We start from the raw sequence: 14,671 nt of genomic DNA on the forward strand, positions 1-14,671 counted from the left end.
TCGTGTGCTGATCCTGGAAAACGAGCACAGACATGTGAAATCACCATGTTGGACAGACACACCACAAGGGCATTGATGGAGTGGTAGTGCTTGCGATTCCTGTATGCTACCTCCTGTGCCTGTGGTGGTACCAAAGCCACATGTGTCCCATCTATGGACTCAATGACATGGGGCATCCCTCCCAGGGCATAGAATCCACGCTTGACACCAGTCAACAGTTCAGGAGTTGGGAAATGGATGAACTCATCCAGGTGAAGCAACATGGCCTCTAAAAAATCATGCAGCACACGGCTGAACATGCTCTGGGACATGCCACCAACATGAGCTATGGTATATTGAAAGGTACCCGTGGCAAGAAAATGTAGGGCTGCCATTACCTTCAGCTTGGGTGTCAGTGCCGTAGGATACCTGTGCAGCGGTTGCAGGTGTAGTGCCAGCCTTGCCGTCAACTCCGCTATCAACGGTTGGGGGAAGCGGTAGCAGCGTATACAGTCATTCTCCCGCATGTCAGCCAAGTCTGGAATAGGTCAGGGGAGAGGCGGCGCTCTGCAGTAATTTGGAAGTGACAAGGAAGAGTAAGTGCACTACAACAACAATTTATATGTACTGAGCACATGTTAATCTGTCAATACACATATGCTACATAGGGAGTCAGGTATGTGCTACATGCCCTGGACACGTATGGCTGCCAGGTGACACTCCTACCAAGACCCAGCTACACACGGAGATTGTGAACCTCCACATCCCATGGCATGGGACTAGCTGTGTCTCAGTGTAAGTGAACAGCCAGACGCAATACAGGAGTGACATACATCAACATATCAGCAGAAGTAGGATGTTGATTGCAGAGACAGGTAGCGGAACACTAGAGCCACAGGTCACATGACATTACACTAGGACAGCCCACACACCTTGCCATGAAGGTGTACATGTCATGACTGACCACACATACATTGAGAGGATGCAGACAGGTCATTGTTACGCTACTCCGTGTCCCATGCATACATACACACCTTACATCTGATACCACATGTGGCCTGGTGTGCGTAACAGTGTGCCATGTCCATCTACACACAGACACATGTTTGTTGCAGCAACAGCAGATGCTTTTGAGGGAACACCAACATCAAGCTAATGTGAACACACCACACATACATGACATAGTCACATCGTGCACCGTGGGTAGTCACATGTCTGGTGTGGTAACCCCTGTAGCGGGCATCAGGGGACACTTGCGTGTGTTGTTGACTGTGCCACGCCAGTGATGCTCATCTCAAGTGTGCTGTACGACATGCACACATGTCAAAGGAGTGATGGGCATGACTGTCACATATAGCACCGTCACACATAACATCTGTACACTTCTCATCATACGTCTATTGCCTTCACAACTCAGGAGTAATGTGCCACCTCACAGCCTTTCACACCTGTGCCCCACACATGTAGTACTGGCCAGACAATGCCTTGATGTCCATCCATGGACAAGTATGTCAGCTCTATTCCTTTCTGTGTGCTGCCTGTCACCACTGTTATGTGTGTAAGGCACCGTACATTCGCCCTGAGGGCGTGTGTACGTTCCCCATCACTATGGGAGTGCTGCCGTAGGCCTACCCATAGTGATAGTGAGCGTACAGGCGTGTGTACGGTCCGTATCACTATGGGTACGCATACGCGAGCACACCCATAGTGATAGTGAGCGTACAGGCGTGTGTACGGTCCGTATCACTATGGGTACGCATACGCGAGCACACCCATAGTGATAGTGAGCGTACAGGCGTGTGTACGGTCCATATCACTATGGGTACGCATACGCGAGCACACCCACAGTGATAGTGAGCGTACAGGCGTGTGTACGGTCCGTATCACTATGGGTACACATACGCGAGCACACCCATAGTGATAGTGAGCGTACAGGCGTGTGTACGGTCCGTATCACTATGGGTACGCATACGCAAGCACACCCATAGCGATAGTGAGTGTACAGGCGTGTGTACGGTCCGTATCACTATGGGTATGCATACACGAGCACACCCATAGTGATACGGACCGTACACACGCCTGTACGCTCACTATCACTATGGGTGTGCTCGTGTATGCGTACCCATAGTGATACGGACCTTACACACGCCTGTACGGGCCGTTACTATGCATTTGGGTTGCCCTAGGGCCCCGGAACGCACCATACCTGTATGTGAATCTCCAAATTACATAGGGGACACATGAGGGACAAGTATAAAGGTCTACATGTATGCTGGTTGTCATGGAGACCAAGTTTAAAGTATGAATTTTTTTCCAGCAGGTGCACAGCAAAAGTCGGTTTGAATGAATCTACTTTGTTGCAAAGTGGTTGTGGAGTTGACATCATGCTCAAGAAGAAAAAAACAAAACCCACTGACTGTGCTAGGTTTAAAGGGATTGGAGGAAACATAGGATGCAAATGTGAGTGACCAATCACTCTGTACTCCTGTGCATGCAACAGGCCAGCAAGGCTGATAAAAGGCACCCAGGTCCCATGAGAGAGCACTTGCCTGCACATATTTGGATTCTACTACACTGCTGCTGCTCGTGATTCCCTGGCACCATGTCAAGGTCTGTGGAGAGGGCCCAGCCCTTCACCCTGGAGGAGAATCTGGCATTGCTGGATGTAATCCTCCCACAGTACCCCTTGCTGTATGGACAGCCAGGGTATCAGGTGAGTGCTGAGTGCACTAGCACAGACTGTGTCCCTTTTATGTGACTGTCACTTCTGGCATTGTGTCCAGGTGTGACACACATGCATTGTACTGGAGAGTGGGTCCCAGGGGGGGAATGCCTGATGTCTCCCAGCCAGAACATGCTGTGGTGCATGTCTGCTGTCCTCACTTGCATTGTGTTCACAGTGACAATCACTGCATGGTGCATGCCACATTCTGCCTCTCTAATCCTCCTTGGAATGTTGTTTCTACAGTCCTCATGTGATTCTGTGTTCACCCCAGTGTGACAGGTGACTGTACCCACAGATGTGTGTTTGTGTCTTGCAGCTGTGCTGAGAGTGTCCACATGATGTGTTCGTACCCTGGACATTGGTGTGTGTGTGAGTCTCCTGTCATGTGGGTGGGTGCATATGTGGAGGGTAGCACCCCAGCTGCATGAGGGATGGGTATACCTTGGCCATCTGCTGTGTGCACGGAACAGTGATGTGTGTCTGCCGTGATGAGCCATCCCCACACCTGTTACCCCACCCAGTCTAGTGGCACATGTGCAGAGTGAGGTTTGGAGCTGCAGTTGCCAATGGCAGGTGAATGTCCTGTGCCTGTGTGTGTCTGTGTACTCTGCTGAGGTAGCGTCAGTGGCCTGTGGCATGTGACTGCTTTGAGGTGCTGCACATAATCCTGGTGTAGCTTGTGATGCACAGTGTGAGCCTGGATCATTGATTGTGTCGTTGCCCTCATTCCACCTGTGTACTTTCAATGGCACGTACTGCTTTTGCCCTTCCCCAGAGGATAATGTCCCTATGACAAAGGTGCAATGCGTTGGCTGCCTACTATGCCTTGTTGTAACCAGCAAAATTGTTCTAATATGGGTCTCTGTGACATGTGCCAGGTGTATTGATGTTGTGTCACTTGTTCATCCTCACAGGTAGGCGCCTCTGCCAAGAAGCAGATCTGGATGAACGCCGTCAGTGCCGTGAGGAGGACGGATGGTCGCAAGCGGCGCCTGGCCCAGGTGAGAAAACGCTGGCAGGATATCCGGTGCTGGATGCGGAGGATCGCACGGGTCCTGCTGGGGGACTCACCTGAGACCCATAAGAACCGTGGGCGCCGCCGTCTGACCCACATCCACAAGAGTGTGCTGGCGGTGGTCTTTCCAGACTTGGACAGGCGCTTACAGGAGAAGCAGCAGCGGGAAGGGGGTAGGTACATGTGTGTTTGTTGTGTGTCACCAGCATTTGTAAGTGCGCAGTTGCATGGATACACTGCCAGGGTTTAAATGTGCTGTGCAGATCCTGTTAGCCACAGTATAGCGATGCTCTCCTGCCTCCCTTCCCCTCCTTGCAATGTGTTCCCTGGTCTGTGTGTAGTCACTCCTTCACAAGGTTATCTAGGCTGGCAGTTAATCCACGTGACCAATGCCTGTAGCATCATGTGTGGGGGTGGTGTGTAACAGCTTTTGGGACCTTGCCTCTGCCCTGTCCAGTTCAGTACTTGTGGGTTCCATGTCAGTTGGCACTGATGCTGAGTCCAGACATGGGAGTTAGTCTCTCAAGTGTAATGCCTTACAGCACGCATGTCCTATGTTGTGGCCTGTGCCATGATGTGCATGAGTGTGCGATACGCATAGTGCAGGGATGGTGGCGTGTGTTGCAGTCATTCCCATTCAGGACCATGGAGTTGTGTGGCCACTACTGTCCCCTGGGGCATATTTTCCTAGGTGTCATGTGTGTCATCACTAAATGTGGACACTCTCAGTGTCTACAGCATAGGTTGTGCTCTGTGCCATTGTCTCCTGGCACCTTGTATATTGACGTAAAATGTAGTGCAAGTGTCCACTGTACAGCCTGACCTGATTTTCCTTGTTCATACTCACGGTGGCCAGTGCCTGTGTGTCTTGTTACAATCATCTGATGATGCCCATTTGTACATGATTGTTTGGACAGGCGCACCTTGTGTATTGTGTCCAATCTTGATTTTTTCCAGCCCATGTGTATTTCACCCAGACTAAGAGATGTAAGTGCTTCCTGTGGCTCAACAAATTGTCTCATGTAGGGGGTGGTTGGTGCGGGCAAGGCCTACATGTCACAACCTGAAATCTCCTTGCTAGGTCTGGCCAGTGTGTGATGTTTGTCTGGACATACACTCAAGGTGCAGTGAGCCAGTCATGGTGGGCATGTTTTCAGTATTACCTATGCAGCATGTGCCTCAAGTTCATGGATATGGTCCCTGCTCATCCCTATTTTCGGCAACGCTGTGTGGTGCAGATGCAGTGCTGGATTGTCCCCAGAGCCTGGCTCCTCTGTCAATATCTATTTCATGTCATTTGCAATTGTGTCATGCTCTCCATAGTTTTTCAGTGGCATGGTGGGTCAACTAACTGTGTGTTGCAGGGCCTACATATGTACCTTGTATTGTAGATATTACTCATCTTTCTTTTCAGGCTATGCACTGTAACCTATGTAGATTGGACTCATGTGACATATGTATACAGGTGTATGATTAATTCCTGTCTCTTCACCTTGCCCACAGCATCGTCGGGGGAAACGGAGGGAGACATCAGCACAGACCGAGCGGAGGGACCGAGCACCAGTGCCAGCGGTGACATCTTGGCTGGCACATCGAGTGGAACTGAGGCGGAGGGGAGTGAGGCCGAGGACCTGTCCAGTGCCACCACAGATTATGAAGTTGACGGGTCCGAGGCTGAGCTCTCCGAGTGGGCGGAGGCTGCACCACCAGCTGACAGTGGCACAACATCTCTCCCCGCCCCCTCCATTGCCATCAGCCGCCTCCCACTTGCTCGTGTCCCTTCCCAGCGTGCCCGGTCACCACATGTCTACTTCCTGCCAGGCACCGCACCCCCTGCCCCTGTCTCCACTGCTGCCGCCAATGCCGAGTCTGTGGACATCCAGCGGCAGTTGCAGGTTGGTCAGGCTGCGATGCTTAATGTCCTCCATGGCCACAGCCAAGTGCTGAACAACATGGAGGCATACTTGGAGGGCAGTTTCTCATCGCAGGCTGACCAACGCAACTTGCTGAGGTCCATTGACTCGACACTGACTGCAGCAGTGGGTCTCCTGCAGCGCTTCGTCCAACCCCCTACCCCTGACCCATCCACACTTCCCACTCCCATGCCTGTCCCACGTACACCCAGACGTCAGCATGCACCCACCACAACAGACACAGGCACCACACCAGCAGGGAAGGTCAAATGCACACCTCCTGGCACGCACACACAGGGTGAAGTAGGCACACCCACTGGGTCGGGGGGCAAATGTACGACACGCAGCCAGAGTGGGAGTCCGCATTCCACAAAATCCACTCCCTCCAAATCCCCTCCCCTCAGCTCTCCTGGCCAAAAGTCCGATACAGGGTCCGTCCTGGCCAGTCTGTCCATCAGCCCCAGTGTGGCACCACCCCGCAAGCGGTGGAGGCAGGACACCGGCAGGAGAGTTGAGTCCCCCCCCTGTCCACACCCTCCCCCAGTGGCGCTGCAACCCATCCCTCCGACCCCCCCCCTCCTTGGGGCCTGTGGTTCCTTCGGGTGCAGGGGAGTCGCTGGAGGACCTTGCTAAGGTGTGCAGCGCCATCCTGTCCTCCGCCTTTGGCGCTGCCCCACCCCCTGTGGTGGAGTCCTCCATCCCTGCACCCACGACGCCTACCCTTCGCCCTCATGTCCCTGCGGTGCCTGGTCCTTCCCCCCCACATGATGCCCCCCCCCCTTCTGGAAGACAAAGGAGTCTGACTGTGCAGGCAAGCTAGGGGACACGCGTCCCACTGTGTCCCCCACCTGGATTAGAACTTTGGATTGCCCTATGGGCATTGAACATTTTGAACTTTCAAGGGACTAACAGATATTTTGGATGCTGAATAAAGCAATTTCTTTTTCCTTAGTACACTACTGTTTATCTGGTATTGCTGTTGGTGGACCTGCTCCATTATTTTGGGTGGTGATGATGTGTTGGGTGTGTGGGAATTGTAGTCTTGTGCTGGTCATAGGGTGGACCCTGGTATCTGTGTGCCATCACAAGCTGTTGGCTACATAACTTAGTTCATGTAAGCAGTTACTGCATGGTGACATCGTCCCAAGGTGTGTTCCTTCCTCTGTGTAACCTGACATCTTCCCTGCAGGGTCATTCCAATATGTGGTGCTGAGCTGTGTCTACATTGGCTGGGTGTGTGACGGACTTGTTATACTTTGGCCATGCATGCTGAGCGATGTCTCCACCTGCATCATTCGTGGCGTCCTTGGTGGTCACTGTACTTGTGTATGTAGACTGTTGACATGACTTCATGTGGACATGTTTTCTTTTCGGCGCTATGCATGTGTATACTCCCAGCCTCCCACACATGTGGTACATGTACTACAGGATCTTTGTGCACCTGACTGACATTTGTGGGCATTGGATCTGTGGGTACTCCACCCTTTTCTTTCCAGGGGCACTGCTGTGAGTGTTAGGCACCCACCCCTCCTGTGTCTGGGCACTGCTGGGAGGAGTCTGCACACACCCCTCCTGTGTCTGGGCACTGCTGGGAGGACTCTGCACACACCCCTCTTATGTCTGGGCACTGCTGGGAGTGTTAGGCACCCACCCCTCCTGCGTCTGGGCACTGCTGGGAGGACTCTGCACACACCCCTCCTGTGTCTGGGCACTGCTGGGAGGACTCTGCACACACCCCTCTTATGTCTGGGCACTGCTGGGAGTGTTAGGCACCCACCCCTCCTGTGTCTGGGCACTGCTGGGAGGACTCTGCACACACCCCTCCTGTGTCTGGGCACTGCTGGGAGTGTTAGGCACCCACCCCTCCTGCGTTTGGGCACTGCTGGGAGGACTCTGCACACACCCCTCCTGTGTCTGGGCACTGCTGGGAGGACTCTGCACACACCCCTCTTATGTCTGGGCACTGCTGGGAGTGTTAGGCACCCACCCCTCCTGCGTCTGGGCACTGCTGGGAGGACTCTGCACACACCCCTCCTGTGTCTGGGCACTGCTGGGAGTGTTAGGCACCCACCCCTCCTGCGTATGGGCACTGCTGGGAGGACTCTGCACACACCCCTCCTGTGTCTGGGCACTGCTGGGAGTGTTAGGCACCCACCCCTCCTGCGTCTGGGCACTGCTGGGAGGACTCTGCACACACCCCTCCTGTGTCTGGGCACTGCTGGGAGTGTTAGGCACACACCCCTCCTGTGTCTGGGCACTGCTGGGAGGACTCTGCACACACCCCTCTTATGTCTGGGCACTGCTGGGAGTGTTAGGCACCCACCCCTCCTGCGTCTGGGCACTGCTGGGAGGACTCTGCACACACCCCTCCTGTGTCTGGGCACTGCTGGGAGGACTCTGCACACACCCCTCCTGTGTCTGGGCACTGCTGGGAGTGTTAGGCACCCACCCCTCCTGCGTCTGGGCACTGGTGGGAGGACTCTGCACACACCCCTCCTGTGTCTGGGCACTGCTGGGAGGACTCTGCACACACCCCTCTTATGTCTGGGCACTGCTGGGAGTGTTAGGCACCCACCCCTCCTGTGTCTGGGCACTGCTGGGAGGACTCTGCACCCAACCCTCCTATATCAGGATATGTACGCTTTGAACATACACGGGTGTGGGTTTGCTCCATGCATTTGCGGGTGGGGGTATGGTCCGTACGTACTCTGTTGGGGTGGGGGGTACGCTCCATACATACGGGGGTGGGGGTACGGTCCGTACATACGCTGATGTGGTGGGGGTACGCTCCATACATACGGGGGTGGGGGTACGGTCCGTACGTACACTGTTGGGGTAGGGGGTACGCTCCATACATCCGGGGGGTGGTACGGTCCGTACATACGCTGTTGTGGTGGGTGTCCGCTCCATACATACCGGGGTGGGGGTATGGTCTGTACGTACACTGTTGGGGTGGGGGGTATGCTCCATACATACGGGGGTGGGGGTACGGTCCGTACGTACACTGTTGGGGTGGGGGGTACGCTCCATACATACGGGGGTGGGGGTACGGTCTGTACGTACACTGTTGGGGTGGGGGTACGCTCCATACATACGGGGGTGGGGGTACGGTCTGTACGTACACTGTTGGGGTGGGGGGTACGCTCCATACATCAGGGGGGTGGTACGGTCCGTACATACGCTGTTGTGGTGGGGGTACGCACCATACATACGGGGGTGGGGGTACGGTCCGTACATACGCTGTTGTGGTGGGCGTACGCTCCATACATACGGGGGTGGGGGTACGGTCCATACATACGCTGTTGTGGTGGGGGTTCGCTCCATACATACGGGGGTGGGGGTACGGTCCATACATACACGGGTGGGGGTACGGTCCGTACATATCCGTACCCACGCTGTGGAATGCTTGTGCGGGCCGTACCCAGGCCTTTGCCACGTGGGTACGAGCTGTCCCGCCATTGTTGGGGTGACGTAGGTGTGGGCATGGTACGACTCGTACCCACGCTCTTAAGGCGTGGGTACGGGACGTACCTGTATTGTTGTGTTACTGGTTCGTGTCGTCAACCACTGCCGTTGTGGCGGGCCCTGGCTTTGCTGGACACGCCCACACCCCCTCGTGGTGACCAGGGCCTAGGGGTCGGGTATGTCCAGGGCATGTGTGCTGTGTGACTTGGGTGGGGGTTTTGTGGCCTGCCCCTGCTCCTGCCCCCCCCCCTTCCCCCCTCCCTTTGTTGTTCTGACCTTCTGCGGCGTCTGCGTCGGAACCTGTAGAGGAGGTCGACTGCTATGAGGGCCGGGATGACACGTAGGTTCGGGTCCATGTCTGTCCGTCGCGTGCAGGTACTCCTTGTTCGCGTCGTCCTGATTTCCCGGCAGTTTTTGGCTGCCAGAAAATATTCTCCGTGCGGGATGACGTCGGTGCGAATCGTACTTCCTGGTTCGTGAAAGGCAGGCTGCTTGCGTCCCGACATCACGTCGGCGCTTTCCCGGATCACATTTGTATGTTTTTTTGCGTCGGTCGGGGTTTTGTACGAATCGCACGGAAATTGTATTTCAGTGCGAATCGTACTTCCATGTTTGTATATTGTTACGACCGGGTACGCGTCGGACGGAGAATATGCTCCGTCCGACGGTTCGTACCCAGTTTTTACAGGATCGTAATTGGCACCTTACTCTTTTTGCGTAATTACACGCCATCTTACTCAGTTTTTGGGATTATTCCTCTTGAACACCTACCAGAATTATACAAGTTACGCCCACCTGTATAACACAGTAGTATATAAGATTTGTGCCTTGGGGTCAATGTAAACTTATCACAACCTACTCCATGAAGCCAAGAATCACATAGCGCGAGAGTTTTATTTTGAATTAGTGAAGTGATTAGCCCTTTTCTGGGAGGCAGTGACTGTCGTCTTCTTTAGTATTTTACTGAACGATTTAATGTGCGGCTGTTCAGAGAGATTACTGATTCCTATCATTATGATGCGGTCCTTTTTATGTTTTCTGTCAGATGCATTATTTTCATTAGCTTTTTAATAAGGAAATTTGTTCGCACACTTATTTTCAACTCCTCTTCCTATGTTATGGTTTGCTGGTCCATAAAAAAGCATTTGCCGGCTGAAAATTAAACCAATGCATACATGAATATTAAAATCATTCTGCTCCGTAAACTACGAGTTGTTGTTAAGATGATTTAATACCATTGTGCTATAGCTCAGTGGACGGGAAGCTTAAATGAAATGAGTTTTTATATCTGCATTCTGTATTAAACTGAATACCAATAGGTTGTGTTCATCACAAGACCACAACGCTGGCCCGTGCATTTATGTAAGCACCGTATGATTTAGTTAAATTAACTTGAAGGAAATGGAAGCATTTTAGATTAAAGAGTAACTGGTTGATGGTTCGGCTTATTGCAAATGTTGTCACCCCCTCCCTAAAGTGTTTCTAAAATATTATATCTGCCGCTCGTTTATTTTCTGGGCCATGTGCATTGGGATTGCTTTTCAGGCTATTGCATCCTTCTGATATTCCTGAGCCTACCTTCCTTTGCTACTGTATTAGGACTTTCAAGCTTTGATGTACTGGGCCAGATCAGCAGTTACACTTTTGTATTAACATTTCTGCAAACATTATTGTATTGGGTGTTCAGTTATGTCTGCTGAAATACCAGAAACCTTTTGCAATAGCAGAATCTTTTTCTTTTTTCTTTATTTACAAACCCTTTTTCCCAATATAAAAACTCGCCCTACTCCACCTCCTATTGTTAGAGCACTCTGTGCTCCTTACCACATTGGTAAAATATTTTCTCTTGCCCTTGAAAGGAGTAAATCTCCAAACATTTCAATGGTCAGAATAGGACAGAGTGGATTTTGTGAGTGGCCAAAATGTTTATGAGCATTCTCACATGGTCAGACTGGCCTATTGGCCAATCAGGCAGTGCCTAATGAGGTAGTTTAACAGCTCAGTCTGTGGGCTATGTTTTTTAGGCTGTTTGGGGGCCTGTGTTATGGTCTGCTGGTCGGTTTTTACGGTTAATTTCCATAATACGGTTAATTTCCATGGTATTAAAAACAAATATTGCCTGCAGCAACATCAAAATCCTGCAGATTCAATGCCTCGCCAAACACTTAGGGGCCGATTAGAATGTCAGTCGGTAAGCCTCCGACCGCACATCAGAGGCTTACCTACCGACATCCTTGGTTTAAACTCTGACCAACTTATTACAAAGATGACATCAGAGTTTAATCCGGCAGGTCAATCTAACTGGCTTCTGACAGGCTCAAGGAGCCTGTTGGCCAGTCAGAAACCAATCATAATACCTAAAGGATGGCGGGGCATATTATCAAGAAACGGCGTTAAAATTATCGCCACTTTAGCGGCAGAAAACTGCCGCTAAAGCGGCGATAATGGGCTTGATAATATGCTTTTGAGAATTCCAATAGAAGCCCCTGTTCTGATGTCAACATGGGCTTCTATGGGAATTCTCAAGGGCATATTATCAAGTCCATTATCACCGCTTTAGCAGCAGTTTTCTGCCGCTAAAGCGACGATAATTTTAATGCCGTGCTTAATAATATGGCCCGGCGTTTCTGCCGTCGAGATTGTGATGTTGGTTTCAGACAGGCATTCTATATCAGGTGGTCGCATTGTAATTGCAGTTTTTGACCGCTGACCCGAGGTAGATCGGTTCTGAAACCGCAGAGATGGCGGTTGGAGGCAACTCTGACCGACATCCTAATCTGCTTCTTAGGAGCTTATTTACAAGCCCCTTGCTCCACTGTTGCCTTACTTTTAATATGGGAAAAGTTCTTCTGCATTGTTTTTCTTTTTTACAGTTCTCAGTCTGAAGTCTGATCGTGTTTTTTTATTGCTTTACGTCAATTTATTAACAGTGCAATAGAAGGAGGAAGTGGAGCAAACCCTTCCACACCTTTTTCCTTGTCTTTTTTAAAATGCTGTTTGCGGATACACTATCAGCTATTTCTGCGCAATAAATTTAGCATACAAGAGGTGGCTCAGAGTTGACTAGTCCTCTGTGTATTATGCTTGGCCACCATTGGTTTCACAGTTCACAGGAACACTAAACACTCGGCATCAGGTGCAGTTGTCTGTGCATAACAGGCTATAACTGCAGCACCCACTTTTTTATCATTATTTTGTGTATATTTTTCAATGCAGCCCTTTGCTGTTTTTTCCCTCATGTTGCCAATGTTTTGGCAGCCTAACACCAACACAGGCACCCTTGCAGCATAGTGCAAGGATGCCTGCATTGCAAGCAGGATTGTTTTTGTGCAGTAAGGGGCACCTTCTCACATGAAAACAATCCTGAGAGTTTTTTTTTTCTTTCTATGTGTGTTGGAGAATAGGGTACACATAGAAAGAGAAAAAACAAGCAGAAATAAAGATATTTCTCCTCGTTTTGATTTTCTTGAGCAGGTGTATCTTTTTGATGCATTCCCAGGTTTATAAGTTTTTGTAAATTTAGTTATGCATCAAAATCCATGAGTGTTGCATTGGAACAACGCGATTTGGGCTGCTTTATATCACTCAGGATATATGAAGCCATGCAGGGCCATGCAAGGTGGCCTTGCATGGCTTCAGAAATCTCATTTTACATTTGGGTCAATCTTATACCACATTACATGGTGCAAGAGTAACTCAAAGTAGCTTATAAATATGCCCCTGAGTGTCTTGGCAATAAATCAAAGTACCTTTTTTAGTGAAATCCTATTTAAGAATTTGACGGTTCACTGATAGAATATCGATGCCCAGAGTATCCCCATACACAAATATTGAGTCATAAATATCGATGTCAAAAATATCGACATCCTATATTTATCATGGTAAGTATAAAAATATCGAGAAATAAATATTGATGTAAAAAATATAGATGTACAAAATATCGATGTACAAAATATAAATTTTTAATATATGTAAAAAATAATGGTAAATATATTGAATAATAAAAATAACTTTCAAAATGTATTTGGATTTAATGTACATTTTAATAAATAAAAGAAATAAATGTAATTTAAAAAAATGTAAACATATATATATATAAAATGTAATATATTTATCTATATGTTATGTTATGTTAGGTTGGTTTTATAAGGCGCACAGTTACCCAACAAGGGTTTCCCTGCGCTAGCCTGAAATGAACAGAAAGTGAATTTATTTGTTAAACAACCAAGTTTTTAAAAGTTTGCGAACTTTTGTAAACTTTTAAAAATATTTACTTTAAAACAAATAATAAACAATTTATTTTAATTTATTTTTAAATTTTATAAATATATAAAAATGACCAAATAAATATATATTATACATACACCCAAAACATAAAATCTAATAAAAAAGCATTATATTATATATTGAAACATTAACATATTTAATAGTCTTTAAACGTACATTTTGCACTCCATTGAGTGCAACAGTAGGAAAAGTGTTGGATAGTGAAGGGGTAAAAAATACAATTCCCACTCCAGTGAGAGCAATAGTAGGGAAAGTGTTGGATAGGGGAAGGGTACAAATTATTATTCCCACTCAAGTGAGTGCAACAGTACTGAAAGTATTGGATAGTGGAGGGGAACAAATTACTATTCCCACTCCAGTGAGTGAAACAGTAGGGAAAGAGTTGGCTAGCGGAGGGACAAAAATTAATATTCCCACTCCAGTGAGTGCAACTGTAGGGAAAATGCTGGATAGCGGAGGGGTAAAAATTACTATTCCCATTCCAGTGAGTGCAACAGTAGGGAAAGTGTTGGATAGCAGAGGGGTAAAAATTCCTATTCCCACTCCAGTGATTGCAACAGTAAGGAAAATGTTGCATAGCGGAGGGGTAAAAATTACTATTCCCACTCCAGTGAGTTCAACAATAGGGAAAGTGTTGGCTAGCGGAGGGGTAAAACTCACTATTCCCACGCCAGTGAGTGCAACAGTTGGGAAAGTATTGGATAGTGGAGGGGTAAAACTTACGATTCTTACTCCAGTAAGTGCAACAGTAGGAAAAGTGTTGAATAGGAGGGGTGGGCAGAATTTGCATAGTCGCGCTATGCAAAGGTCCACGAAACAGTAAAAAAATTCGCGGAATCACGCAGAATTGCTTGTTTGCGATGCTTTTTTCCTGTTCGCGAACATTGTTTCCCTGCCTGGCGGGAAATATTTTACAAACACGTATTTTGAAAGTGAGGACAAGCAAACCCGCGTATCGCAGAATTTTTGGCAATTTTGCGTTCTCTGCAGAACACGAAATTACCCAAATTCCGCGAGCGGAATGGAATTTACCGCCCAGGCCTATTGAATAGCAGAGGGGTAAAAATTAATATTCCCATTGGGGTCAATTCAAAATTAAAATCAAACAAAATATCAACTACAACACAAAAGTTTTTACAGAACAAAAAAAGAAACATATATAAACATATTAAAAATTTACAAAAGATAAAAACATATCATAGTGTTAAAAAGATCTAAAAAATACCAATAACAAAGAGTTTTTATTTAAAAAAATTGTAAAAATAATTTACAAACAAATAAGTATTT

This window comes from Triturus cristatus, chromosome 11, assembly GCF_964204655.1.
Source record: "Triturus cristatus chromosome 11, aTriCri1.1, whole genome shotgun sequence".
Classification (NCBI taxonomy): domain Eukaryota; kingdom Metazoa; phylum Chordata; class Amphibia; order Caudata; family Salamandridae; genus Triturus; species Triturus cristatus.